Here is a 5,674-nt window from a genome sequence, read left to right on the forward strand (position 1 = left end):
TAGATGAAGTCAATGGAGGAAGGTTGGTTTGCGTGGTGAACTAGGGTGCGTCCATAACTATCTGCAATTTCTAGCGGTCATGGATGGAGCTGTGGTTGCACCCGACAGAAACCCTTTTCACTACACATGTACTAAGTTGGTAAGGGTTGCTGGGGACATGCCAAATTTCCTAAGCCTTCCAATGAATTGGAGGCGTTGTGCTGCTCTCTTAGACATTGCTTCATGCGGCTGGTCCACGTCAAATTGCAGCTACATTTATTTCAAAGAAAATGTAAGTGCGGGCTGTTGTAATTTGGCAAGTTAATCTAGGGTAGATACATCAGAGTGAATGGCAGGGCCATGTGGAGTGCTGTAGGGCCAAGTTATCTGGAAGTATAAGTATCTGCTGCATCGATTGGAAGAAGGCAGGAACGGGTTATTGATAGGGGACGATCAGCCATTATCACAATGAATGGCGGTGCTGGCTCGAAGGGCCGAATGGCCTCCTCCTGCACCTATTTTCTATGTTTCTATGAAAGTGGTAGATAGGGTGGTAAAGAGGTATTTCCGTACATTGGCCTTCATCAGTCAGGGTATTGAGTGTAAAAGTGGTGAGGTTATGTTGCAGTTGTAAAGGACCTTGGTGACGCCGCATGAGGAGTATTATGTTCGGTTTGATCACCGTGCTATAGGATGTTGCTAAGATGGAAAGTGCAGATAAATTTCAGGGTTTTAGAGAGCGGTTGGGCAAACAGGGTATTTATTAATTGGAGCACTTTAGAAAGGGTCGCAGAGGAGTATATAAGATAATAACGGGAAAAGATTGGATGGAGTCGGTGGGCGGCGCGACTTTCGTCAGCAGCGGCCTCTGCAGTCCGTCTGCGTTTTTATTATTTTATGTCTTATGTTTTTATGTAGTTTTTGTTATTTTTTGTTGGGGTATGGGGGGGGGGGGTAACTTTTAAATATCTCCCTGCACGGGGGACCCGACCTTTTCTTTGTCGGGTCTCCGTTGTCGTTGGGGCTGCAACGAGGAGCGGCCTCCAACAGGAAGACCGGGACTGTGGTGCCGACTACTCACCTCACTCGCGGAGCTGGCCGAGTCCAGAGCGGGTGGAGCTGTGGTGGACGCTGCTGTCGGCCCGACCTCCGGAGATTCGGTGGCTGCAACTGCGGGTTTGGCGGGCGGCACCGGGAGCCCGCGGGTCCCTGGAGGGAGACCGCTTTTCGGGGCTTCCGCAACGGCGACTTCTCCCGCCCGCGTTGCGGGGTTGAAGAGCACCTGGAGCGGGGCCTTACAGCACCGCCTCGCGCGGCTTGGAATGGCTGCGGGACTGCGAGCGCACGCCGGGGGCTCTAACATCAAGAACCCGGTGTGCGGCCTTGCATCACCCGGCGTGGCTTTAATGGCCACGGGACAATTCGCCATCGCCCGCCGGGGGCTTTGACTTTGACTCTGACATGGGGGGGGGGGGGGGGGAGTGCAGGGGAGAGATAAGTTTTTTTGGCCTTCCATCACAGCAATGTGATGGATGTTTATGTAAATTATGTTGTGTCTTGGGTCTATTTGTTTGTAATGTATGGCTGCAGAAACGACATTTCGTTTGGACCTCAAGGGGTCCAAATGACAATAAATTGAATTGTATTGTATTGTATTGTAAATGCACAACGTTCTTTACCCAGCGTAGGGAAATCAATATGTTTAAAATGAGAAGGGGGTTTAGAAAGTGACCTGAGGAGCGATGTTTTCTCGCAGGGGAATGGGGAATGAGGCATCTTGATCGACATGGACAAGATGTGCCAAGGGGCACATCTTGCCTCACTATTACTCTCTGTGAGTCATAGAGTCAAACCAGCGCATCCACAGCTCATGTCATCTACGTTCCCATATAAATGCTCAGTGTAGGTATTTGAGAACGAGGTGTCCACGCAAATTATTGTCCTGCATCACTGGCCACAGACTATAAATTACTAATGCAAGTCTCCATCATACTCAATAAAGATTTAAATTTAGACTCATGGTGTCATGGAGTTACACAACACGGAAACGGTTTTGTGTATAGGAGCAGGGAGGTTCTTCTGCAGTTGTACAGGGCCTTGGTGAGACCACACCTGGAGTATTGCGTACAGTTTTGGTCTCCTTATCTGAGGAAATACATTCTTGCCATTGAGGGAGTACAGAGAAGGTTCACCAGACTGATATTGTAAGTTCACCCTATTTGCCTCATTATGTAAGTTGTAAGATCAATCTTTACGATTTCATACCATCTACGACTTCACCAATCATACCTCTTCAATCAACAATTTTTCTGAACATGAGCCATAAGTCCCGGCCTGCCGAACGTTTTTTCCACACCTTAGTGTGATCATAACTCCGTGCACGGCGTCAGTATCATCTTGCGAAATTGTGACATAATGCCGTAACTTTAAGGTACACTATTCGCTGAGTAATTAAGGCATGCGTGCTCAAAAGCTTTTTTCGCCACCATATAGAAACATAGAAACGTAGAACATAGGTTCAGGAGGAGGCCATTCAGCCCTTCGAGACAGCACCGCCATTCATTGTGATCGTGGCTGATCGTCCCCAATCAATACCCCGTGTCTGCCTTCTCCCCATATCCCTTGATTCAACTAGCCCCTAGAGCTCCATCTAACTCTCTCTTAAATCCATCCACTGACTTGGCCTCCACTGCCCTCTGTGGCAGGGAATTCCACAAATTTGCAACTCTCTGGGTGAAAAGTGTTTTCTCACCTTAGTCTTAAATAGCCGCACCTTTATTCTAAGTCTGTGGCCCCTGGTTCTCGACACGCCCAACATGGGGAACTGTTTTCCTGCGTCTAGCTTGCCCAGACCTTTTATAATTTTATATGTTTCTATAAGATCTCCCTCATCCTTCTAAACTCCAGTGAAGTCTACATATTGCATACAATGCCGAGCGGAGGCACCGGCTATGATTTATAGAAAGTGTGGGAAACACAGTGAGTATAAGATTTATGAATCATAAGATTAATGAATTATGAATTTATGATAAGGTTATTTACTTTGATAACACTATTCAATACGAGAAGCCGTGGATTTAATTAGAATGTTATGATGTTTAGACAAATACGTGGAAATCTGAAATTCTGTCGCCACCACACCTTCTGCGGCGTCTGAAGGTGTGGTGGCGACATAAATTCTCACAACGTTTATAGGATATTTACACCAGGACCGAATGACACGCTGGCCCAACGTATGATTACGTGCTGCTTTAGTCTGTTGCTGCCTATCACCCGATTGTTTAATTGTAACCACACTGGAGCTACAACGGAAGTATGGGCGCACATGTCAAATAAAAGACAAGTGAAGAAGCAGTACAAAGGATGGACAACGCTGCATTTAAGTCAATGGCAATGCTATTACATGCAAATTAAGTCGTATTAAATCCCTTAGTCTAAATTTTGAAGAAGGCTGATATTAGTGCTAAGGATATGACGCAAGAGCCTTGAGCGCAGAGCAGGAATCATACACACACAACAACGTGAGGAGACAGACGTGTCTAGAAGTTTGACACGCGGCTCTCGCACAGCCTGGCGTCAGTTTGACGCATCGTTTTGGAGCTGGAACCAAAACGCAGACAATGTTTTATTAAATCAGTTGGCTCGGACCGTTAATTGTTGCCCTCAACAGAGCCAACATGGAATGTTCAGACAGACAGCCGCCTCCTGAATCAACTCGGTCTCCGCCCCACCGGCACCATTACAAAACCTTGGCAACCAAGTCACAGCCGAACCATATCCAATATAAATGCAGCTCATTATTCAATCAGATTTACAGTTATCCCAATCAGCACCGCGATCCTGAATAAGGGACAGCGCAGAAGATGAGAAAGTCTCGTTTAATTATTTTTGGAATCCTGCTGCTGACTCAACTGATCGCAGGGGGATTAGACAAATCGAATCCCGGTGGGTCGCCGTGTACTAATGTGTGTTTATTTTCTAATCCATCGATAGCAATGTTAGCAGAGGGTTGATTTAAAGCTGTTCTAGTCTCCGTTCGTCCGATAAACAATGCTTGACTGGTGCTGGTTTGTGTTGTCAGAATGTCTGCTGATAATATTAGGGGAATCATGGTTGCAACCGAGTCCCTGGCGCTGTGAGGCAGCAGTTCTACCAACAGCATTATTGTGCCCAACTCTATTTACGTCGCCTGCGAAACTGTCTGTCAGTCGGTAACACCCATGGCACAGTGGCGCAGCGGTCAATTTGTTCTTACAGCGCTTGGAGCGCTGGATACCCGGATTTGACCCTGACTACGGGTGCTGGTTCTCCTCGTTACCTGCGTGATTTTCTCCGAGATCTTCGGTTTCCTCCCACACTCTAAAGACGTACAGGTAAAAGATTTAAAAAAAGATATCCCTACCGCGTGTAGGGTAGTGTTTATATGCGAGGATCGCTGGTCGGCGCGGACTCGATGGACCGAAAGGCCTGTGCCTGTTTCCGCGCTGCATCTCCAAACAAAACTAAATACATTTTATACAGACTTATTACCCAGAACTTATTTTTGTACGCATTTTCCATTCTGCTGTCATAACATACAATTACACATTCGTCTCCCTTGATTCGCCAATTTTCTGCCCAAAGCCTTTGATACAGTGGCGCCGCGATAGAATTGCAGCCTTACAACGCCTGGAACCCGGGTTCCATCTTGACAACGGGTGTTGTCTGTACGGAGTTTTTTTTCCCGTGACCTGCGTGGGCTTTCTCCAGGATCACCGGTTTCCACCCACATACCAATGACGTGCAGGTTTGTAGATTAATTTGCTTGGTATAATTGGTAAATTATCGCTAGTGTGGAGGATAAGGTTACCTTACGGGACGATGCGGACTGGGTTAGCCGAACTGCCTGTTTTCGTGCTATAAACTAAACTAAGCTAATCCAAGCTAATCCTGCACACGCCAAGCACTGGTTTTAAGGTGCACATTCCAGCCTGGCAACGTTATGAATGACATAGAGGGCACAATTTCTAGATCCGCTTTTACGAGCCACTGTGTCCAATCCCCGTCAGAACTGATGTTCACCTGAACTTAGTGCAGAAATTCATTACAAAGCATATATATTCAAACTACAGAATAATGTTTCATAGGCTCACCTTAATATTTTTTGCCACATTGAAAAATGTATTTTTCAGGACCAGAGGAGGAATGCCTAAGCCATGGAGGAGACTGCTTACCCCAGTGCGTCTACCCGCAGGACAAAAAGTTACAAATTTGGTGTCCTGACAATCTTCAATGCTGCAGGCAATATTATTAATCATGGCGTCTTCGACACGAACATTTTCCAGTTATTTAGCTCACTTACAACCGTCCCTGGATGGCAACTGAAAGATGAACTGTATCAATAAATACACGTGGTTCTATTCATCACAGCTTATGTGCTTGTTTTGCAATATTTGTTTTATTACTCCGCTGGAGCAAAAGTTGTTCACTGGAGAGTCACGCTTTCAAACTATGAGAATGACATCAATTATTAATAGACGGCCGTCTAGGGTGAAAATGCAACAGGTTATTGTATATTGGTGATTAGGTGATACGAGTAGGAAGGAACTGCCTATGCTGCTTTAAACCGAAGATAGACACAATATGCTGGATTAACTCAGGGGGGCAGGCAGCATGTCCGGAGAGAAGGAATGAGTGACGTTACCGTCGAGACCCT

General features: G+C 46.3%; 1 long non-coding RNA gene across 1 annotated transcript; it reads left to right on the plus strand.

The window, feature by feature from the left end:
• Nucleotides 1–3,809: 3,809 nt before the first annotated feature.
• LOC116968030 lies at nt 3,810–5,387 on the plus strand. Its single transcript, XR_004410383.1, has 2 exons — nt 3,810–3,924; nt 5,151–5,387. It is a non-coding gene; the product is annotated as an uncharacterized LOC116968030 (long non-coding RNA).
• The last annotated feature ends 287 nt before the right edge of the window (nt 5,388–5,674 follow it).

The sequence above is a fragment of the Amblyraja radiata genome, chromosome 43, assembly GCF_010909765.2.
Source record: "Amblyraja radiata isolate CabotCenter1 chromosome 43, sAmbRad1.1.pri, whole genome shotgun sequence".
Lineage (NCBI taxonomy): Eukaryota > Metazoa > Chordata > Chondrichthyes > Rajiformes > Rajidae > Amblyraja > Amblyraja radiata.